Raw genomic sequence first — 26203 nt, 5'->3', positions numbered from 1 at the left:
TTGTTGTTTTAACATTTTTAAATGGTTGGGTGACACCGCCAATCCTTTAAATTGTTTTGTAGGCTGGTCTTATTAAATAAATATTATTGCTGGTCTATTTCTTGTTTAAATGAATATTAGGAGCTGAATACAAAAAAGAAAGTGAAATAAAATTACCTATCAATATCAAAATTAGATTCTTTTGAACCTTCTGATGGATTTGATTCGTCGATAAATTGATGATAACCTATAGATCCTGTTCCTTTTTCATTATCTGCTCCTTCACTATAATTATGAATACAAAAAACATTTAGTGTTTTCATCCGTTTTATATTACAACTCATTTTCAAAATAATTTAAAGTGTATTTCATCCGCTATAATTTTAAGGTTTTAAAGTTTATAATATAAACTAATATTTCTTTCTTTTTTATATTATTTTATTTAAAATAATGTAAAGTGCATTTCTTCTGCTTTTTTGTAAATGTCATTAAGTCTATAACATAAACTGAGATTTCTTTCCTCCTAATATTCTATGTTAGATATTTAAATTTCACAGAATTTCAAATTCGAAATGTAAATCGAACTATATTAGAAAACAAATTATTTTTGCATTTTTGCAAGCACTTAATCATGCCTCATTCGGGGGTGGGCTTTTCCAATCTGAAATCTGTTTTGATCGGAAAATCACTGTATTATTTTGTCAAAATGATATTTTTATTTAGGTTCTGTCTGAATGTACAGTGCAAGTCTAGGTAATGAACGTCGCGATTCACGTCTGAAAGGTCCATTCGCCAAAATTTCTGATGACAGACCAGGGCAACATCAACCCCTGAACAGCATATTAAGACCAAGCAATGCGGACTCTCAGACACAAGGCACCAACTCACGCACTGGATGGTAACATAGCGTCGATAATCTGTTCTTATAGTTCGCCGATAGTCAAATTCAATATAGATTATAGTGCATATCTATAAAGAACTTATACGTTTATAAACTAACATTCACACTTGTTTCCTCCTTCAAAAATGGCACTTAAGACAAACTTGTGATATTAACGTGTAGCATCATAAACCGAAATATATCATCATTTTCTTCCTACCACGCTTAGGAAGTGCTTCGTTATCACTCGAGTGTTTAAAAAATTCTGAATTTTTTATTAAATTGCATAAAAACTGTAGGTTGTAGAGAAAAACCGATATCAGATTTGAAATCAGCGTCGTGAAAGTAAGCAAGATAAGTTCAAATATCTCATGGAACAGGAAACAAAGAAAAAAAATTCCTGAGTGTCATGTTTTGAATAATGTTAATTATTGAAATTTCTTAAATGTATTATTTATATTTTTAAATTGCTTATCGTTTTTAATCAAAAAAAGTTTTAAAACAAGATATTGCTCTGCATCATTGCTTTGCAGGGCATCTATTTACTGAAGATACACTATGGTTACATTGGAATATACCACTCAAAAACACTTTTTATGTAGTTTTTTGATAAATTTTTTAATTTTTTAACATTAACTTTTATGCCAAATAAAGTTACCATAAGCCTATTTTTCAGTGAAATTATAGATTTATGTCACAAAATAGCATTTCAAATATTTATTTTTCAAAAAAATATGTTTACATACCCACTATCAGTCCCAGAAGAGCTGGAACTCGTATCTCTTTCCTCAACCTCTTCACTTGCTGAAATGACATAATAAATTATATCTCAACATAACTTGTTTAAAAATGTAAGGGAGGCCTTAATAAAAAGTAGATAGTGTGAGAAATGCCACAGTGACAGTATCAGCACCCTAAGGTTATAAATGGTATAAGTGATGCAAATCACAGGATGCATTAACAGTCACCTGAGAACTCTTGAACAAATGTAAAGTAGTGATAAGAAGGGTGGACCCAAGAAAAAAAAACAAGCATAATATTGATAGTTTTTTAGAAAAAAGGGAAACCCTTATTATCATGTTATGTTTGCTGTCTTTGGGAAACACTGTCTAGAAAAAAATGGCTACAAACTAAAAGTGTTAAAATTTTTTGAAGGATGTTATGACCGGATCTGTCAAGATCAGAGTAAGGAAATACCTTGATAGTCTGCAATAAGTCCATTGCCACTGTATAAATGATTAGAGGTACTGAAGGATTTTTGACTCGTGACAACTTTGGAGCACTTAATGTAGAAGATGATTCATCCCTTTTTCTCCCTAAAAATAGTAAGACTTCGGGTTTTTTTCTTTTGGGTGCATCTTCCTAAGCCTGACTTTACATTCACTTTAAATGCTTTTATGCGAACTCCTTAATTATGCGTAGTTTTTGGAACACTTTTCTTTCCTTCTTTTAAAAATATGTTCATTCTGATTCATTTTTGCTTATTTCTGACCTTTTATCCCTTTTCTATCCATCATTTGAGCTACTCTAATAAATTTAGTTTTGGTTTCAATATATTATTCAATTATTAGTTCTAATCTGCTGTATTAGTTGAAACATTTCATGAAAAATATTATTTTTTTACTACTTATAAGTATACATTCATTAAAAAAATTCAAAGCTGTGAAAAAAAGTTATCAATTTTAATAATGACGTTTACTTAAAAATAACTCAATTTTAAAAACAACATGAAATTGTTCTTAATATTATTAAAAAATTTTAAAAATGCACGCTAGTAGAAAGAATACTTTTTTCGAATTGATCTCGTGCTTCTTTTTTCCTAATACTTAGGTTAGTCTAATTTTTTATGACTTTTGCAAATTTTTATTTGTGATTGTGTATGGAGATGAAAAAAATGTGAAAGTGTATGGAGAAGAAAAAGCTCAAACAACACCCATTCTTGCAATGGGAATTATATGATACATTAACTTTAACTAAGACCAATCATTTGGTTACCAGATTACTTTAATTACCAAGAAACATACTTTTGTAAAAAATATTAAACTGTTTATGTCTTTTTACTACGCAATAAAGGGACTCATTTTGGATTCAGAAGAATGTGAACACAATTATGGAAATAAAGTAATATAAAGCAAAATAACAGATGAGGCATTATTACCAATTAAGTGATCAGGGCAATTGGTATTTTTACTTATTACGATGGTAAATCGTCAACGAATTGCAAAACTGTTATATGATTTTATGTCAAACTTAGCTGAAAGTTACATTTAAATATCTTCTCGTGTTTACTTTTAAAATTCTTATAATAAAAATTACATTTCCAACTATTAATTTTTTTAATGATATTTTTTCATTCACTCACTGTTTAAAATTTAACTTTTCCTTTATATTTAGAGAAATGAATACTGTAAGTTTAGTGCAATTATATTTCCTAGTATTCAAGGAAAAAATATATATTGTTCTTTCCCTTTATATTATCATTCATTATTAAAAAAGAAAAAAAAAGAGATAATATACCACATTAAAGTATTATACAGGCCTTTTGTTTATGAACTTCCTCCTCTATTTTCATTCGAATATTTTAATCTTTTTTAAAATGTACATTGTCCCAAAGTTTATATTATCTAATTAATGCTTTGACGCAGATGGGAAACCGGTGTCTTTTTATGTATTTACTTCTGACATTAATTACATGCAGAAGTATGTTTTGGTACTTTTTTATTTATAAAAAAACAATTTAATAATTATTAAATCTATTAGTTATAAATATACGTAATTATCGAATTTGAAACATTTACAAATAGCATCAAAAATTAAAATGGCAGTTTAGATTTAATCATTTAAAGGTCTTTCTCTCAAAAAAATTAATCATCTGAACTACTATTATAATTTACCACATGCTAGTTATTTTCAATAAGTTTTAGGTTCATCCTAACGATGTTCTAGTCAATTTTTAAAATAAGTTTAAAATTACTGAAACTTTAAAAGTACATTTTCAACACTTACGAAATGGTCTCGGATGTTCTCTAAGCTGGTTTTGCCAATAATTAATCAATGCAAAGCGATATAATTCACTCATTTTAGTAAAGTTTAAAGCAATTTGTCAAAAAGACGCTATTCATTCAAAATGGCTTCAATAAGAATAATTAAAAAGTGTAAGGTAAAAAAGTAATTTTATACAATGTTTCTGGGTATAACAAAGGCTTTTTCAGTAAATAAATTATATTAAAAATGATTCAATAATGTCTGACGATACACATTTTGATTAAATTTTCCGAAGTATTGTTGTCAACATTTTGAAATTTAATTGTTATAAAGAATGAATAAAATATTGTAAATATAAATTTATGACACAGTAATGCACATGATTCTTAAAATTTTTCTTGATTAAAATATATAACCAATAATACACAAAATAAGAATTATATGTGAAATAAATGTATGTACTTGACGTTTCTTGTAGTAGGACGTATGTAATATGATAATGACGTATCTTGACGTAAACGTCGTATCTTGTTACAAGACTTATGTTATTTGAGAAAGTGTCTTTGTGATGCAAACATCTAGGTTTCCGTAACAAGCAAAAATGCAAAATAAAATATTATAAAATAAATCAAAGTATCAGGTCTGACATAGTAAAAAAAGACCAACTAAATTAACTGTAAAACTTTATTATTGTGATTAAATTGTGAATCATGATAATAAGAAGTAAAAATATAAGTAGGATAAAATAAAAAATAATGTGACAAATTGTCCAATGCCTTATGGTCATGTACTTTTTGGAGTAAATTCTTCACTACACTATCTGGCTTGCCCTGACCACAGTGTTGACGTAAGATATCCTCAGTGGTAAACGGATCATGAGTTACAGTCTCCTAACCGTCAGGATAACCGCGGGAGGTTCTCGTGGTCTTCCTCTCCAATTAACACAAATACGGGTTAGTTCCATCAAAAATTCCTCCACGAAGGCAAATTTCTCCTAATACTTGATCCAGGAGCTCCCTTGTCTTTTGGATAGGGTTCAAAAATACAAGGCTATAGATATTGTTACATTACAGTTACAACTTTAGTTGTCGTGAACCCAAATTTGTGTCGGCTTTTCATGAAATAAAATATAAAAAAATGACTGTTACAAAATGTTGTTTTATATCACAGTGCCGAAATATTTAAATCCTAATAATAAACGTGACGGGTTATACTGTTCACCTAAATAAAATTTGAATTTTGTTCTAATTTTTCTCCTTTCATTTTTTCGTTTTTTTTTGGTGATAAATTGCATTTATTTTAGTAAAAAAAATTAGTTATATCACAGCCTTTATTTTAGTTGTTGATTTATTTTTACCATGATGCATGTTTCTAACAACCGGAGTTGTTTTAAATTTTCGAATAAGGAATTTTTATACTCTTTTAAAATGGTTTTCGAATAAAAAAAAAACATTTTATAGTTCATTAGAAAATTAATTTTCACACTAAACCTTTTAACACAAGGTTGGAAAGATTATGAGACTCCTCAATATAGTTTTTGAATCTTTTACTTAGACATAAAAAACATAACTTAGATTACACATATTAGATCACACATATAATCTAAGCTACATAAAATGTGACTTAGATTACACATTTTTCTAGTTCATTAGAAAATTAATTTTCACACTAAACCTTTTAACACAAGGTTAGAAAGATTATGAGACTCCTCAATATAGTTTTTGAATCTTTTACATGGACATAAAAAACATAACTTAGATTACACATATTAGATTTAAAATTATTGATAAGTTTACTAACTATATATTTTAAGCTCTCAATTTTTATAAAATTTTAATTTTTGTGCTATAACTTAGAAAACTGCTATAACAGAGAAAGAAAGTAAAGACAGTAAAGCGTTAATAGAGTTAAGCGATATAAATGAAAGGAAATGTGTACTTTTCCATAAAAAGTGTTATAACCTGTCCTAAGAATCATTATCCAACTAATTATACCAAAATAAAGAAATGAGTATTTTCGTGATGTAGGGTTTTGGGCAACTTTATTATTATGTCTTTAGCTTGGAAGATAATGATACACTCATAAAAACTACGTCAGCCTACACTTCATTACTTTAGAAAATCATGTCTCTTTTTTTTTCTCCTCAACAATATTTTTGGTACACTTTCAGTTATTTCTCATGTATGTTACAATGTAGAATGTAACTCATTATGTTACATGTAGAATGTAACTCACACGCATGTCATTAAGGATTCTAATCGTAAGAATTAAAGTTTTCGAAAAGAGTATTAAAAATAAAGTTTGTCTTTTAATTTTTTAGAAATAGCAATTTTTCTTGAATTGAAATTGTATTATACGTTAACATTTTCAATTATTTAAACTTGCACAGTAAATAACAAATTATAATGTAAAATTCCTTTAACTCTCAAAGTTATAGGTGCATTCTTTTCAAAGAATTCTATTGTGTGAAAAATATTTTTACATTTTCTTTTATCTGTTGAATGTTGACGAACTAAATTAAGTTCAGTGTTTTCTCCTAAATAGGTTGCATATTGAAATAATAAATTAGTTTGTCGGAAAGTAGAAAACATATTATATATTAAAAAAGGAATGCACTTTATTAACAGTGCTCTGACTGCTTTTGTAATATTCATTTCAAAGTGATGTTTCAATAACTTGCTTTTAGCGCAAAAATATAATCATTGAATAATGATCGAAAAAATATCGCTTTTATTGTATAAAGATTGGGGTGATCATGTCTTTAGCTTCTTAAACATATTTTAGTTTTAATTTTTGCTTATAGATTTTATTAGGTAAAAATTTGGCATCCTGCACTGTAATTATCCTTCATTCAATGTAGTGTCTATGAAACAAAGTACATTATTTGGATTTTAATTTTTAAGAAATCCACTGAGCAGAAAATATCTTAATTGGATTTGCACAATAGATAAGTATTCACAGTTAATCAATCTAGACTCGTAAATATTTCCAAAGTATTCCCTGAACTCCAGTTTGCTTAAAAAAAAGCTATGTTTTCTACTTTACAGAAAGCAATTTGGTAACAGGGGGCTTTTAAAATGTTTTTGTACCAATATTCTGCATCATTTGCTACTTTCAGGGAAGGACAAAATAATGAATACATTTCTTCATAAATCTCAAGAAATGCTTAAAAAATCATTTTATAACTTCAGAAGTGATTAGATCATGCGATTTCTCACATTTATCAATAAAATTTAAAGCTTGAAGGACCGACAATAAATTACAAACAGATAATAGTGTTTTTGATTTATCTATGTCAAAAATTGTAGCAGTAAATTTATAACTTATAAAATTATTTTGGCTTCTATATGCAATAATTGCACAACATTTCTTTAGCCTATTTTAAATATTTATGGAGCTATGGACATTTTAATAAAAAACTAATTTTTTATCCAACGTTTTTCTGCTATAACTAGCCTGTTATAATATTCAATAAAATAAAGTAGAAATTGGAGAAATTTGAAATTTATTACAAAATTATTGTTTTGAAATTTAAAAAAAAATCATTGAAAACTATGTAATATATAAAAAAAATTTTACGCAATATATAGTAGTTCTTTTATACAGCTCATGCGCGGAAAAAAATAACCCAAATATACCGAAGGAAAATTAGATTATGAAAGAGCGGGGCTGAAAGTACTAAAAACGAGAAAGTACCTTCAAATTCCATCTCAAAAATCCAGCTAGAATTTGATGCTTTTGACCTCTCTTTCCTAAATAGCGATTCATCATATTTTTCTTACATTTTTTTTACTTATATATTATATATATTTTTTATATTTATATATTATGATGACAGCACTAAAACGTACACTTTCTTACTTAAATTTCGACACTATATATGTATCTTAATAACATAACAAAAAAGAAATATGCGAATAAAAAGCTCTTTTAAACTCTGTTTTATATTCTAAATAATTAATATTTTATTTTTTTTATTTTAATTTTGAGCTTATTTTTTGTCGTCTAACTTTGTAAAAAATGCCAGTACATTTTTAAAGAAATATCAAATACTTCTTGGATGATAAAACTATTTTTTTTTTGCTGATGCAGGACTTAGGATTAAGACAGGAAACTTAATTAAATTCTTGACATACTTTGCATATTTTCCCTATAAATTGATGTAGACCTAACGTCATCAATTGTGGTTTATTTAATCAATATGTTTAAGGAAATTGAGCTTATAGAAAATATCACTAACAAAAAAAATATTAAAATACAATTTAAAGTCAAATCCTATAATATCCTGAAATTCAGTATACGTTTCATGAAATACTTGTTATATACTTTGTTCAAAATTGCAACCAATTGATCTAATATTTCTTTGACGATTGCGAAGTGAAATATATTTTTGGAATAAAGATCATGTTCCCGAAGAATGAGAAGTTGCAAAAATGTACAACCTCGTAAAAGAAAGATTATAAGTAATATTCTTAAAATTAGATTCAAAATTGTCTTAATTTAGGATTCAAAGAATTATACAACGCTAGAAATTTTGAAAGGTGATGCGTTCAACGAGTTTCAAAATTTCTAAACAATTTGAATCATAGTTTTCATGTGCCATGAATCAAATTTTTTGCAACTTTAGTACTGTGGACAATTGAACTAGATTAAATTAAAATTTAATATCCGTTTAGTTCTTTTAACTATAGTACGCGATTCCGAAGTTCAGCTAAAACAGAAGAATTTATTAAAGATGCATGAAATTCGTACAGAATATGACTAATGATAATAATATTTTAACCCAAAGCTGAACTTACTTTTTCTGCGTTTGTATCTCTGAAAAAAAAAGATTATTTTTTGAAAATAATTTAGTATAACATTTGGCATTATAGTTCATAATGTAGTTTTTAATGTGAACATTTACGAAATTTAAGTCTATAGTTTCTAATTCACTATAATTTCATTTGGGATCTTTTTCAACTGAACTGTTAAATTGAATCAATGAGTTTAAAAACCGGTCATCCTGAATATACTTATACAGGAGAGAGAAAAAAAAACTCAATTGTTTTATATCAGCTTGATATATAGAGCCTCATTTTTATTTTTTGGCGTTTAAATATGGCTGGATATATTTGATTTAAATTGAGCGATTAAGTTTTTAATTTAAAAAATAATTAGAATTTGGAGATGAACGGTTTTCGGACAAAACCTTAAAGCGAATAATATACATTATTTTTAACACGCAGAATTATTAACAATTTGTCACTTAGAAACAAAATAAAGACTTTATACGAGTTTTAAACTGCATAATAATTGATATTTGTGTTGATTTAGAATTCTTTTAGATTATGACTATCTGTACTGGGCCACTTACAAGGTTCTTCATTGAAAGACACTAACTCATTCGGCTTATATTACAAAAATCTTTTGGTGGACTGCAATTTCCTTGATGTTCAAGACAACTTTTCCAGCATATGATTCCTTAACTGATAATGCCCTTTAAGGGTACTTTTTTGTACAGAGTAAATATTAATTTGCATAAACAGCCAATGAAAGGAGATACCTTAAACTCTCAATTTTTTGAGCTTTTATAAGTAAAATTGTTATAATGTGGCACCTGAAACTGTTGTTTCTTTTTTCTTGATTTCCCACAGACGCATTTTGATTATGCAGTTTTTCTATGAGGCACCGGTCGCTTAAGTGTTTGTAGTCCCCTTCTTTACTGTTCATAGTTACTTTTATCCCACTTTATTTACTTGCATATACGCCATCTAAAGAACTACCCTCTGAATCACTCATTGTGTGATAAAAAGTATCAACAAATTAGCAATCCTAAACTAAATATTTAATTGCTAGGTAATGCAAACAATTTCATAAGCGGCAACAACAGCTTTTTTCTAGATCGTGATTTATTTATTGATAAACAGTCCTAAGCAGGCTTCTGAACTCATCATAATTTTCAGCTCAACAACCCTAATTTCTTTGAAGAACAGATTGCACAATAGAGAGAAGAAATTGTAAAGCTACTTAAGAGGTAATAGAGGTGATTTTAAATTTTACCAAAATCAATAAAAACGTGTTTCGGTTAAAATTACCGAACTTTTTGGAGTTCCCCTAGAGTCAAAAATAAGGTAAATTTTACCATATTCTGGTAATTTTAGTCATATTTCTTTCTCTGCTCAACATTATTTTATCAATATATTCAATATGTTTTATACTACATGAGATGAAAATATGCGAACTATTTAAAAATTAAAATATTGAATTTTAAAAATATTGAGAAACAAGGGAATTAAAAATGTCCCTTTTGTAAGTGTGTTAGAGAATATATTACAAACTCAATTGAGTTTTGAGAGACATTTTTATAACTATCGATAATATCTTCTTATCTGAAATTCAGTTTATTAAACAAAATTTTAGCAGGCTTATAATTAACTATACAGGTTGCAAAGTATTTACTTAGACGAAAATAACAAATATAATATTTGTTTTACGTAAAAATGTAAACATAGTCATGTAGTCAAACATGAAAGACTACGTTAACACAAAATGAAAGAATGAGAGTTTATAATTTAACATAGTTGTGTAAATATAGATACTGTTTGCTTTATGCTAAAATATACAGTCTATATTCTTTCAGAGCATAAAATAGTTCAATTTTTCACCCAACCGTCTTTCTTTCAAATACTCTGATTTTCATAACTGAAAAATAAAAACTTTGAAAAAGAAAATGCTGATTTTAAAAACATCAGTGTGTCCCCATATATATACGTAATTATAATTTTTTACTTTATAATTGAAAGTCGTTTGAGTTTCAAGTAAAGCGAGTAAACTATGTTCATTTTTAACTATTAACTAACTTTGCTGACAATTAAGAGAGGATCTTGTGAATATGAAACTTTTTTGAAAAATAAATTGCTTATTTTCTTGATCTAGAAATAATATAAATTTTTAAACCAGAATGTACATAATAAATAAATAAATAAGTTAGAAAAAAAGTTGAAAAATAGATTACGCATGCAGTATCTCAAGTATCTGATTGTAATTTTTTGAAACTCATTAACAAAATGCAATATTTGTTTTAATATTTTTTTCTGTTTTTGTAACATACTAAAAGTATACAATGCTGAAAAATCATCGGCACTCAAGGTGCCAATGCTTTTCACAGATATATTCGAAATTTCCCCGTAAAATAATTTTGCTATAAAGTAAAATTTTACTGAGCAAAACAGTTGATGTACCGGTAATTTTGCAGTATTTAAGTGTAAAAACACTGTAAGTAATAAGGTATAAAAGGATTTTAGAGTTACTGCATTTAGTATGCTAGTACTTCTTACCGTTATTTGATCCGGAATATTTTGTATTGTAAATAAAAAATGCTCAAATATTTTCATTGGGTAATGTTTGAATTTAATCGTCTTTTTCTAACAGAATTTTCAAATACCATTTCTTAATAAACGTTTTTTGAAATTTAGTTTAGTATTTTATACATTCGTTGGTTTAGTGTATTGATGGATATATTAGATTAGTTTTTAGCGTAGTTTACCGTAGATTTTAACTGCGTTATCCGATTCGGGTTTCCTCAGTAAAAACAAAAATTAAAGAATATTTTAAAATTTTAAAGGCAGACAAATGTGAACATAAAATTACTTATTCAAATTTATTCAAAGCATCATTTTATAGCATTTTGAATTTTATGAATTAATCATGAAATTTTTACGGCTTTTAATCTTTTTTCTAATATTCCGAAACAGCTAATTTACTTTTTATTAGTACTGTTGAGTGGTATTATGCCATAAAAATATTGTTAAGAACCAAAAACATAGAGAACCTAATATTCAAGATGGCTGAATAATACAACTATCAAAATACGCTGATGATCCGTTAGATTAGGGACAGACAATGCTGTAAAAATTGTGTAGCATTGAGCTGCATTTATTTAAATAAGAGCACTGAGATAAATGTATATACAGCATCAATCATTTTCAATGAAAGCCTGAATTAAACTCTAATTAACACTCCCTCTATCACAAATAATTAACTGGGCACTCGGTGTACGGGCAATTAAATTTTCAAAAGTCTTAGAGAACTAAAATTTTCACTTTCAAGAAAAATGGTGGAGGATAAAAACTAATAATTGAACTTATTTTCGCAGTTTCTTTTTAAAAAATGACATTTTTAGTGTATTTTCGGTCGAAATATACAAGTTTAAAAGTGATATGTATAACAGAAGGTCGAATGAATGATGCGACAAATTTCTAGGGTAGTTAGGGCGCATCATCAGGATCAAAATTGCATAGAAACCAGTGTCCGGAAATGACGTCATACATATCTGGGAGTGCTTCTTTATTATTGACAGTTTGTCTGCTTCTGAACAGGTTATAATAGGGTAAGTGCCCTTCGTCGCGTTTGATGACATTTCCAGGCATGGGTTCCTGTGTAGTTTTAGTTCTGAAGATTCTAAAAACTCTTTCACTAAACCAAGCATTTTATTTAAAATAACAGTAATTGCTACTACTAAAAAAATTGCGCACGAAACAGTAAGTTGACGTCTATGATTGTACTGTATAGTGTTCCATCGTATTCCCTCTCTATATGTATTTCTAAAATCCTTAAAAAATATTTGAAAAAAGGTATACACATAAAGGTAGCAAATTAATAATTTAGTGGGATAAAAATGAAATTACTGTCGATATCTGACAAATTAGAGTAAAGGAATATGGGTGTAATAAACACCAAAACCAGTTAATTGAAGGTTGAAGACATTTCTAATAACTGTCATTGACTTCATCTTTGTTTCCTCTCATTATCAAACCTGTCAAATTGTTCATTGCATTTATTTTTCTGCAAATTGATTTGTCAGATTTTAATAGTGCTTTTGCTTTTTTCTCACTTGAATATTAATATGTTACCCTCAACGTGAGTAATTTTTCGTTCTCGTTTTTAATAAGGAATCGTATAATAAAGAATAAGGAATACGTATAACGACCTGCTAAAGAAAATGAAATAAGATGTTTCAATTGTTCAATAATATAATTAATACATTTCAAAATTAGGTGAAAGGTAATCTAAAGTTGAAATGTTTGTGGGTAATCTAATGATAAACCACATCTTGATTGATCTAGATTGTCTCTAGATTGATATTGATTCATCTTCAATGATCTAGATTGTTGATAATTTTGAGATAGATTGAGAAAAACATCTGGATTTTCATAAAGGATAAGAGATTTTTTTACGTATTAGGCAATGGTGTCTAAGATATGTGTTCGTAATCTAGTTTTAAATAAGTTAAACCATTTATATATTTTTTTGTCTTTTTTATTACTTTTGACAACACAATATTTTATTTAAAGGTCGAACAATAATATAAATCAAATTTTGGTAAATAATAGCACTACAATGTTTATAATAGCGACTTATAAACACAGCTTAGAAACACAACTTACTCAGTAAAGTTTATAATGAGTCAAAAAAGTTCATAATGACTTAACATTGATCACAGTTATTCAGTAAAGTTCATAACGACTTAATAAAGTTTGTAAACACTCATCAAAGTTCATAATGACTCAGAAAAGTTCATAATGACTTTATAAAGTTTATAGTTACTCATCATAGCTCAAAATGACTAAGAAAAGTTCATAATGACTCAAATTTAACAGAGTTCACAATGACTCATTAAATTCCATTATGACTGCTTAAAGTTCGAAACAAAAACCAAAGTTTATAGTGGCTCAGGTAAGTTCATGATGACTCAATTAAGTTGATAACGACTCAATGAATTTCATAATGACTCACTAAAATTCATAAGAAAATAGCTAAGCTCATAATAACTCAGCAAGTTATAGTAATATGGCAAAAATTGGCAATAACTCAGTAAAGGTCATAATGATAATGCCTCGTGTAAAAGTTATCTTTCAGGTAAAGGTCATAAAATCATGCATATATTGTCTAGGCCCGGTTGTGTCTCAATCTGGGATTGTGATAAACACATAATTCACATCCGCTTGTAACAGTCAGTAAATAGCTGTCTTAGGAAAGAGCGAAAAACCTTCTTTTTCTTTCGCTCCAAGCGCTCCTGAAAGGTTTCCTCTCCCGTCAAACTTTTCTTCACTTTGGAAGACTTAGCTAAAAGTTAATTTTCTCTTACATCAATAATGTAAGTATGAAGGCAACCATCATCACTTAAATTAAAGGGGGAAAAAATCAATTTTTTGGGGTTAGTCTTGGTTGTTGTCTTTTTGGTCAGCCCGGCTGTAAAGTGCTTTCAGAAATTAATAGATATAAATTCTAAAATTTTTCTACTTATTTTATCAAAATTTTCTTACTTTTAAAATTATTTTTTTAACTATTTTCAACTTCATATAAGCCTTACTTTTTTATTAGATCTATTTTTTTTGTTAGATGCGAAGTCAAACAACAAGCATTTATAAGACAAACCAAGTTCGCAAAACATAAGCGAATCCAATTTTTTAATCAAAGCATTTAGTTTAAACAACGCGTTTTTTATGCTTGATAAAAACCATAAGCGTATGCTTTATCTTAGAAAGTAATTCTGACCAAAGAAATTGTTTCAGTAGGATATATTTTTTACTTTTACTTGTTTAGAAGTCAAATAACAGACGTTTATAGGGGAAAACGAGCTCGTAAAGTAAAATGAATCCAAATTTTCAAATAATTCAACTATTTTAGCACTAGAAAGACTGAAATTTAGTATATACCTACATTGCCCAAAAGCAGTCAAAATGACTTAATTGTAAAAGAATAAATAAAGTGTAAAGAAATTTGCTTAAAATTAATTTAACAGTATTAACAAATTAATTTTAGCAATAATATAACAAGTTATTAGTAAATATTAACAATAAAAAAATATATGTTGCACAAAATTCTATGAAATTGTGTCATTATATACATCATTGTTTTTCGAATTGAAATTAGAAGCAGTCAAAATGACTTCCTCAGGCAATCTTGAGTTATGCAACGCGAATTTTATGCTCGATAAAAATAATAAGTGCATTCGTTATCCTAAAAACAGATTCTAATGAAAGAAATTGTTTTACAAAGAATTTTACTTAACATTTCATTTTTATCCATTAAATTTATTGTTATGAAGTTAAGAAAATATAATTTTTTGCTTGTGAAAAGTATAATTTTTAAACTTGGAAAAATGTAATTCATTTAACAAATTAGGATATGAAGCAGTCTAATTTTTCTCTAGAAAAACATATTTTTTATACAAGAATAATAAATCGAATTTTTTTAGGGATGTCTATAAATGATGTTATACATCGTTGCAACATTTTTGACATTTTTTCACTTGTCATAAACTTCACCTTACCTCCTTTAATTCCCTTGTTGCACCTTACGCTACATAACACAAATATACTTTGTAGTTCGGAAACTGAGCACTTCGTTAAAGATCATACGTTTTTGTATTAATAACATGTGTGAGCAGAGTAATATTAATTTTATTTGTATACTTATTTTATACAAAATAAGAATGAGGCGTATAACAGATAACACAATAAATGTATTTTACCTTAATTCGGATAATTTTGTTTAATGCAAATCAGTCAAATTTACGTTACGCAAATGTATTTTCAGCACACGAAAATGTTTTTTCAAACCGTTTCTTTGGAACTCAGTAGCTTACGACATTTTTTTTTTTTTTAGTTTGTTGTAACTCTTGTACAAAGTATTAATAAAATACTTCCTGATTAATGCCAAGTGAAGTTAATTATGCAAAATTGAATGCTTTTTCTTTTTTTTAATACCTCATATGTTTATTTATTTATTTTATTTTTTATGAAATCGTAAAATCTTTATTTGGAAGCATATAATTTTTAGTTGCTCATATATTAAATTTGTATTAAAAAACATAGTTTACTCTTACGGTTTTGAAACCATTTACAACTATGAATACAGTACAGATTTTTAACCATTTACAATTAGCATTGTTTCCGTAAAAAACGAAATTAACTGGACATTCGAGATAAGCTTTTCGTTAGGTAATGGACATTGAAAACTTTACATATGTTGAAGGGAATAGTGAAAATATTACGGTGTCACCGACAAGACTCGAACCACTGTTCTATTGTTTATGATGTTGATACAGAAGCCTTCTCGGCTATAATATATTTCTTTCTGCAAGGACCAAAGTGGCTCCATTAGGCGGGCCTAGTTGGTGTGATAAAATTCTGGTCGTTTAACTGTCTTAGGTGAAAGCAGTTAAAAAAGCATTTTTTCTCACCCTTAACTGTTTAAATACCATCTTATAAATGGTCATCTGTCTGTTTTGTTTGAATATGTTAAAATTAAACTTAAATAAATTGTTATTTGACTATTTCTCCTAGGAATTTCTGACAATGTATAGTGCAATCAAGTAAAATGCTTTGAAATCATATTGCAAAAACAATTTTTCTAAACTTTTTGTTCAATTTATTAGAAACAAGGAAAACATTATGACCACAAACAACTATAATATACGAAAAAGATTTATTTTGGAGCTTAAAGAAATATATTGTTGGACTTACAAACAGTGAAGTGTAAGATAAGAAGCTTTAGATTTCGTTATAGATGGTGGTATGCGTGGGTATTCTTGGAGTTAACCCTAGGGGCACTATTTTCTACGAATTCGATTTCACGGTGATTTCAACGATAAAGGAACAAATCTAGAAGGTCAAGGAGAACGATATATTTGAGGATACTCCTTCTTATAACTTCGTTGGTGTATGAACGTGACCTGACATTCAATAAAAATAGAAATAAATTCTTATTTTGGTTGTTACAAAATTATCTTAGAATTCATTCGAAATTGTATTTGCTTCAACTACTATTGGTTTGACAAAATGAAGCAGATAAACTAAAAGCAGAGAATAGAAATAAGAATAGGAATTTCATTAATATTTACTTATTAAATGTGAAATAAGTAGGTTTAAAAGTAATGGTTGCAGTTTGAAAATCTAAGGGGTTTATAGGATTACAATTTAAAGTTTTAAAAACTTTTTGATAAGTTTCGAAAGAAAAAAAAGTAAAAATTATTAACCATAATTATTTAAGCCAAAGTTCTGCTTCACTTTAAATAATATTCTATAGCTAAATGAAAAAAATTACATTAAAAATAAAAAAATAATGTTTAAAACTACAAAGAAACGGTATTATGTTATATAAATTCTTTAAATAGCGTGGAAAGGAATACAATAATTAAAAATAATAAAATATAATCTTATTTAAGTAAAAAAATTGTACAAAAAATCAAATTGGCTTTTTCCGTTTCACATTTTGAATGGAGGAAAGATAGCGCGATATTTATAAATCAAAAAGAAAAGAGTAAATTAGATGGGAAACTTGAAAATGTTCTTTTTTTTTCATAATTAATTTTTGGGAGTTTTGCCATGAAATATTAAACTTGTGCCAAATGGCGAAGTAATATGTTGTTTGGTTTGGTTTATTAACATAGCTTTTCGAATCTCTTTCGCCTAAGAAAATAAAAATGCCACAGTTGAATAAGTTTTTAAATATTATGAGAAATTAGACCTCAAATATCATTTTCAATGATCTGTGTTTTTTCTCATTTTGACGTTTCGTGCCAATTTCAAAAACAAAACAAAACGAAGACAGTCTGGCTATAGGTAGGCTAAACTAGACCTAGCCGTCATGAGTAACTGTTCCTATCTCATAGCAATAGCATATGAAAATAACATATGAAATTATTATGAAAATAGCATATTATACGTAAAAAAGCATTATTTCATAAGATGGCATGCCCTTCGAAAAACCTTCTTAGGTTTGACTACCCAATAATGGAAAGCTAGGATTACACTCGAAGATGAATTTCTGTTGAAAGTAATCGGTTGAATATGTTAAAATTAAAATTAAATCTGTTCAGGAAACGGAATAAAAGTTTTATTCAAATTAAATATGAAAGCATTACTTTGACACTCCTTGATATAGATTGATATGCCTTAAAAAATAATTTATATGCCTTAAATAAAGAAGCATTATTTTTATTTATTTATTAGGGAATTTATAATGGCTTTATGGTAAAATTAGAGGAAAAGAGTTGTTTTATTAACATGATGTTTGATAGAAAATTTTACAATGTTAAAATTTTCTAGGAAAAAATGGTTTATAACAATTTGTTTAATCGCTATTTTACTATATTAACTATATACAAAACAGTCAAGTAACCATGAATAAGATGGTATTCAAACTGTTTACTGTGAGAAAATCGCTTATTAACTGCTTTCACTTATTTTTATACCACCTAATTTTACTAACAACCTGAATTTTATTGCACCAACTAGGCTCACCTAATGAAGCCACTTAGTTCCTTGTAACTGGGCTTGTAACTGGGTATTACAATTCCCTTCATATCATGACTGACAGAGTGGGAGATTAAGTCCCAGAAGAGGAAACATTGACACCACAATGTTTCGTCTCCATAAAACACAATTGAACCACGACCTAACTCCAATGCCTATTACCTAATGGAAAGCCTAACCCTGGTTTCCAGATTAATTTCTTTCTTTACGGTTTTGAAACCATGATAGATGCAAATGGTTAAGAAACCGCATAGTTTTGTATTTATGTTTTTTTCTTTAATCATACTAGTTTTAAACAGTACCGAAATTTACGGTTATTTTTATGGACTGACTGCTGCCAGTTATTTTACCTTAATTTTAGAACTGATGGAATTATAAAATTCCAACAGTGTATAATTTAATGGATGTAATAGAAAAAAATAAGAAAAACCTGCAATGAAAAAAAAAACTACGTAAAAAATATATCAAGAATATAAAAAAAGTAGAATGATTGCATAATTACAATAAAAAAAATGTTTTATGAAAATTTGTGCCAACTGCCATTTTTGAACCTCCATTTTGTTTGATTTCAAACAATTTCTGCCCGCATAGTGTCAGTTTTTCATTTGATATAAAATTTGTTTTGCCCTGCCAAAGATAAACCATACAGAATTGGCCTTTTTTCTATCAATTAAATTTGGAATGTATGAAAAAAGTTAACTGTCATTTACACCAAATAATAATTCTAACGGAAAAATGACCTGTGACAGTCGCACTTTTAAATAAATTATACCATAAACATATTTCAAGATCTATCTCTATTCTATTGTAAAAAGCATTGCCATCAAATAAAAAAAATTTCAAGTTAATGATGATTAAGTTAATGATGATCAAGTTAAGAAGAAAATCATGACATAAACCATTTTTTTTTTTTAAAATTTACTTTTGAGTGTTGCATTTTTAATAAACTTGTAGTAATAAGAACTATATTTTTGGAAAACATAATTTCTAAAACCCCTTTATAATGAAAACCATTAAAAGCATCAAGTATATGCCTTAAATAACGTACATATTTGGTGTATTTTGATCCGAAATGTGTTTACTGTGCGTGTGTATTTTCATCTCAAAAATTTTGTTGTCGACTTTTTTTTCTATAATATTTAAAAAAATGCAGTATCTTAAAAATTCCGTAAGATGAGTGTTTTCCCCCAAAGAGATTAAATACTAGAATTCTTAATTTTCTTTATTTTTTATTTTTAATTAGAATTTTACCGATTGTTTACTAAAATGAATTTTAAAAAAAATATTTGCTTGTTTACTTTTTGCGCAAAGTGTTTTGAAAAAAATGTGAACAACAACTTTTTCTGTGTTCTTGTGAATATGTTTTATATTCATCGAAACAGACCAAACAGTTAACACATCTGAAAAATATAACTCAAAACATTTTGAGAAAAATATTTGCTAAATATATCGCAAAATAATTTAACAAAAATTTAAATCCTACAAATTGTTGGTTGAAAATATGTTCTTATTTAACGCATAGTCTTAAAATATGCTAATGATATCTAAGTGTCGAGGCAAAAAAACTGCACAAAAAACTGAAGAATAAAAGTTATTTTTCATGACTGAATTATTAAAATTTTTCAATTATATTACAAGTTTTGAAAATCTATGTCAGAATTTCAAACATAAATTTTAAGTTTTGGTTTTCGAAACTATATATTCTAAAAAAATACTACTCAATAATTAATAAAAAAAACTTATTATCAACTAGGATCTTATAAGAAAAAAGTAAAAAATTATAAGCAGGCATTGCTCGAAACAACATATTGATTTATTAAAACCATGTAACATGCAATTAGGTTAGAAAAAATATTAAAAAAAGATTTAACCAACGATTACATTATCTCATACATTGTACTTTTTCTTTCTTTATTTTTTTAAATTTCCACTAATTTAAAAAATAAGAAAACATTATTAAAGTCCAAAAATTGTGTAATAACTTGTCCTTGAAACAACTTTGAAACAGGTGAGCCAGTGATGGCTGAGAAATTTAATTTCGAATCCGATAAAAAGTTTATAACATTAATTTCTAACATTCATTTTCTAAGTTTGAATGCGAGACATTTTTATAGGATAAAGAGTTAATTTAATCCAACTTGTAATGACGAAATATATTTGTAATATTGAGTGAAATTTCAAATAAAATTTCAATCAAGCAATATTTAAAAAAAACATTCCATGTATTCTAAGCATGCTTTGCATGAAACTTTATAGTAGGCGCCATTACATATGCTAAAAATTTTATGTTTTTTTCCAGCACAGCAAAACTTCTTTCCTCAGGGTTAATTTTTTTTTCTATAATATCCAAAAATTAATTCTTACTGAGTAGTCAAGAGCAGTTCATAAGTCATGGTCAACAAAAAAGACGATTTTATACAGTTGTGCATAAGGTACATAAATATCCAAATGAAAAATCCTTAAATAATTATTTTTAATTTTAGGGCTAGAATCAACTTGAGAACACATGCAAAAATTAATTCGTAGCATTTACGTAGCATTCGTAGCATTTTTGTAGCATTTACGATTATTAGAACATTAATAAATTAATAATTAGTCATGTATACTTATAGAAAATATTGGTTCAACATTGAATCATAGTGCAATTCAAATTGGTTGTAACCATTATGAGGCTCTAAAAGGAACTGCTTTCCTGGACCCGATTTAACTTAGTTGAATCGTATAAAGGTTGAATCTGTAATGTAATGGTGCAAAATTTATAAAAATGATCTTAAGCCTAACAGCTTAGCATGCTCAGCAGCTTAGCAGTTTGTGGTTTGAGGAAATTACATGAAATACGCAAAAGTTCTTGTGCAAACTATAATTAAAATTTACAAGTACGCAAAAACGTATTTCTCTCTCTCTCTCTCTAAGGAAAAAAAAACGTGGTACACTATTTACATGAACTTAAGACACTATGTGCAAGACAGATAATGAAATTTACCATAACTTGGTGAGATAGTAAAGTTGATTCCACATTACGAACATAAAATTTTGAGAACAGCAATCATACCGAACCGATTGGAAAACAAACCTAATAAGACTTTAAAATGATTCACGTTCCTTTCAAAATGAACCATACTTTCGAACTTAAGTTGAAGGCCAATAACATAATTCAACGTTAACAATTATAGGATATTTAATAACAATATATAGGATTATAACAATTTATAGGATATTTTACTTCAACATGGTTTCTCTTGTGAAGTAGGTTAAAGAAAACAAAAGAAAAAAAATTCAAAATTATTTTAATTGCTGTTAAAAGTTAGTGTGGTGCAAATTTTGTGCTCTCTTAGCAAAGTAAGGATATGCATAATATTAAACCATGTTTTTGTTCTAGTTGAAATAAACTTTAATTATCTTGTAACTATGGTAAAATTTGTCAAAATATAAAAATCACAACAAATTTTATTACGTATGAAACAGAAACTTTATGCTGTTAAAAACATTTTAATATTTAGTACTGTCTTTAAATACTAAAGCATTACTTTAAATATAGAATACAAAGAAAAGCAAATATGTACTTTACAAATGCCGTGATAACCCAAGTTTTATCTTAAATATATTTCCATGAAATTCTTAAACATATTGTTTATGGATTTAACAAGTACATGAAAGGAACGTTTGCATTTAAAATAGTTTTTAAAGATGCTTTGAATGTAATATAATTGTAAGTTAAAGCTCTGACAGGAAATTCAGATGTCTCTTGTCTAAATAATTTGAATGAAGATGGCGCTACTGATTATTGGACACAACGTATTTGTCGACAAATAAAAAAAACATTCATTATTTATTCGAGAACTGAAGAAAATAGAAATAAATATTTTCAAAGCTAAGCACCCTCTTAATGCAAAAACCAATTGCTGTCAGGCTCTGTGCACCATTTATCAGTGGTAATGTTTTCGTATGCAAATGAATTTGAACCTCTAATGTTCTTCAAATCATCAATATTGCCGTGTTTTTGTGATACGCTTCTCATCAAAATAATTTATCGCTGTGTATTTTTTCTTTAAAAAAAAGTCTTTCCAAATTGAAAAATCCATTGATATTTTTGTTAGGTTTGAAACAAAAAAATATATTTAAATAAAATGATTTACGACTTTTAAAATCCAAAATATATTAGGGTATGTCATAATAAATTGCCTTTGCCTCTTTTGTGATATTAAGGATTTTCATTTCAAATAAATCATATATTTCCCGCAAAAAAAATAAAAGCAATTTTATATTTATCTTCAAAGAATCTAAGCATTCTGATTTTAATTATAAAATTATAATTTATTTTTGAAGCTAATCTACTGTGCATTGGTGTCCTTTTATTTTGTTAAATTTTCAGTTAGGAAATTTTTTTAATTTCGGCAACAACACCCTTACAATAGTAGTAATATACTTTGTAACTATGTTAATACTTTTCTAAAAAGAGTAAGAAAATTGTAAAAAAAATACTTTCTTTAAAAAGCGACCGAAATTTTAATGATACAAAAAGCACTAAAAAATTTATTTGGCAAATTTACAACTTTCTAAAAATATTTACTTGAATATAACGTTGAATTATAACTTTTCTCTGATAATGATTTACAAATAAAGTGAATCGTGAAATTGTAATAACGTGCATTGCAGATCCTAAATACTTAGGATATGGATAATTATTATAACACATCAATCTTTAAGATACACTTCGCGTTTCCGGCTTGAAATTTTCTGAATTTTGCATCATAGAATAATTTTAATGTGTTAAAAATAGACAAAAATTTTAATTACATTAGAATTTTTTTTAAAAATGTATACTTATACTTTATCTTGCCTAATTAAGGTGTTGGGATTTCAAATATGAAATTAGTTTTGCTTTTACAAGTATAGATTTTCTTAGAAAGACATATCTATTCTTTTTTTTGCAGAAATGTGCACGTTTAAAATTATTATATAAAAGGGGGTCACGTAAAGGTTGGTACAAAATATCTAGGAGAGTTGGGGAACAACGTCGGGATTAAACCTGCATAGGAGCTGATTCTCGGAAATATCGCAAAAAGCGGCAAGAGGATACTTCTCTACTACGAACTACTCAGAAGCAAAAGGAGAAACAGTTCATAATAGTGAAGTGCTCTTAGAGGTGTATGATATTTCTAGGAATGGGGTCATAAGCAATTTTAATCCTGATGATGCTTTCCAACTCCCCTACAGATTTGTCATAACATTTAAGAAACCCTTTCCGCTATATAAGCATTTTTAAACTAGTATTTTTCGTCAAAAAGCAGGTTAAAAATGCAATTTTTTAAAAATAATTTGTAGTTTGGAATTTGATATTAGCCGGTATCAGATTTGAAGGTATCAAATATGCAATCTGTTTGTCTTTTGAAAAATCACCATAAAAAAAAAAAAATTGTGATCGCTTTATTAGGATCACTGGTTAAACATTGGTGAAATACTTTTTTTTCTGGTTTGACTCCGATAAACGCCACAAAATTTCAGATCATGGGTTACAAAAACTGCCTCAATTGATGTTTGTTGTCGGATTGATCTTCAAATCCTGGCTATATACTGTTTGTCTACGATAGGTACTCTGCCAGACATTCGTCTGGTGCTGTGGCGGTGACTATGGTAACGATGTATGATTATTTCAAGTAGGGATGCCGGGTCCCTCTTTAGGACTGGTTTCGGCGAAAGAAAAGGAGATCTCTTCATCGAAGCCACCCTCTCTAAAATGCCTTCTTCTTGTTTCCATAGCACCAGACTGCCGCAGACTTAGTGGTGGTCAGAGTACTTATCTTAGACAAACAATACGTGTTTCAAGACGTCACAAAGTATTTTTCCTTCTTCAGTATTCATGTTTGCATTAAAATCACCGTCAAGAGAGTAATTGTAAGTTAATAATGAAATAATATAAAACTGCTATAAATTATTATCATGTAAATTCATTAAGAATGACTACTGGTGAAAAAAAAAAAGAAAAAAAAAAGAATTATAAGAAAAATTATGAAACAGCAGCGGTCACCATAGCAACGCATGCACACTGTTTACCATTACCCTTGAACGCGGTTGAAAAAAGTGAAGACGTCCAAATAAAGTGCACACGCCATAAAACCCAAAGCAAAACCCATTGTGACAATGGGTGAAAAAAATCCGGTGTAATTTAAAGAACATTTAAAATATCCATTTAAGAAATATTGATTTTTTATATATACATCCAGCTATATATAAAGGAAAGTTCTTCAAAAGTAACGTCTTTGAATAAATCTTTGTTTGAATACTTGTTTAATTTGTCTAATTTTGATTTCAATAGTATTTTGTTCAGTGTTTTTATTGGATATAATGTATTATTGTCCTTTTATAATCTTTAATAGTATTTATGTTAAAAGTAATTATGCATTTTCTTTCCTTTCATTAACATTTAAAAAAACAATGCTTTCGTTCTCTCTCAAAATAAATAAATAAGTATAAACCTAACAGTACAAGCAAATTTATTTATTTTTTGCCGTTAGAAAGTACATTTTCTTTCGTAAATGTAATTACTTAATAATTTTATAAGTCTGATGTTGCTTAAGATGCTTAATGTTTTTATTTGAATCTTAAATTAGGCGAGAACCATTGTTAACTAGTGTCATGTTATTCAAATTTACTCAATCGAATAATAATATTAATTTAATTATTTGCATTTTAAAAGATTTAATTAAATAGGTCATTCAAGACACTAATGTAATTTTTATTAACTTAGTTTTATATACTTTAGTAAAGTGTGTTAAGTCTTCTTTAACTTGAATATTCATTGCCTCGCATTTACTTATATGTGCGTTATAAAAAAAGCATTCATATTTCTGCTCAATTTATGAGGTTAACTATTAATCAAACTCTTTTAAAAGGGATTATATTAAATAGGTAAACAAAAAGTTCTCTTTTGAATAATTAAGTTTTAAAAAAATTTAGAGACTTAAATAGAGGAAACGACATTGCTCAGGAGCTTTATATCCCTTTAATAATGAATGGTAAATGCTTAGTATTGAATTTACTGTAATAAATGAAAATGCGTATAATTAGTTAAAATTATTATCTATAATTAAATAAGTAAAAGAAAAGAAAAGAGAGCATTATTTGTAAAAAAAACAAAAACAAAAATAACAATAATCTATTTATTCAGAATACGAGCCCAACTAAAAGAATTTTTTAAACCATCAACATGAATTATTATTTAAATGCAAAGTTAATAATTTGTTGTTTAAGAAATGACTATTATTATTCTATGCTTATTATTATTATAATGACTATTATTATTATGGTGACCATTATAAATGACTATCTTCTGACTATTATTAAGGAAAATAAAGTATTTAGGCTATTAAGACTTATTAAGTCTTTAAGCTTCTTGCTATTTTTTCCACAATGTATTTACGACATCAAAATGCAGGGCATGGCACAATGCACAATGAACAATGTTCAATCAAATGCGCAATGTTGTTGGAAGTCGTCTCTTTTCTAGTTGAAAATAATATACAAATAGGTAAATTCACAATTTTAAAACAATAAAGAAGGCTTCAAAGACGGTATGTAAATATAAATTGTATTTAAATATAAATATTATGGTGTATTTAAATATAAATATTATGGTGTATTTAAATATAAATAATACGCTCTCTTAATTTCGAGCGCATTTTCAGCCACAGCACATCATGTAGCTTCTGTTGACTTTCTTAATAATATGTACAAGGTGTATCATAGATTATATCGATAGATTATTATCGATAGATAGTATATCATAGATTATTTCTTAGACTTTAACAAAATCTTTGCTTTCGTCTTAGTTTCGCAATGGCCGCCTTTGATACATATTTCTAGAATCTTTGCCAAAAATTGCGTGAAGAGCACACACGCATGCAGGTTCCGAATAATAAAAATGAAGAGGAAGAAATAAAGGGAAATGCTTTCAAGATATAACGAACGACCACTGAGGAAGGCGGGAAGCGTCACATTACTCGGGGGAAAGTTATCGATGAGGGTTATATATATATATATATATATATAATCCTGT

The 26203-nt window shown here is 27.5% G+C and overlaps 1 protein-coding gene across 1 annotated transcript in view; it reads right to left on the bottom strand.

Annotated features, from left to right (window-relative positions):
- LOC122271675 (uncharacterized) overlaps positions 1-26203 on the bottom strand; it is a 119388-nt gene that overhangs the window by 6251 nt on the left and 86934 nt on the right. The window contains exons 2-3 of the mRNA XM_071180888.1: positions 1606-1663; positions 157-264 (exon numbers count right to left, since the gene is read on the bottom strand). The gene's annotated coding sequence lies outside the window, so the exon portion shown is untranslated. The remainder of the gene's footprint in view (positions 1-156; positions 265-1605; positions 1664-26203) is intronic.

The sequence above is a fragment of the Parasteatoda tepidariorum genome, chromosome 5, assembly GCF_043381705.1.
Source record: "Parasteatoda tepidariorum isolate YZ-2023 chromosome 5, CAS_Ptep_4.0, whole genome shotgun sequence".
NCBI classification, from domain to species: domain Eukaryota; kingdom Metazoa; phylum Arthropoda; class Arachnida; order Araneae; family Theridiidae; genus Parasteatoda; species Parasteatoda tepidariorum.
Note: the sequence above shows the minus strand (reverse complement) of the source record. Positions and strands in the feature narration are given on the sequence as shown.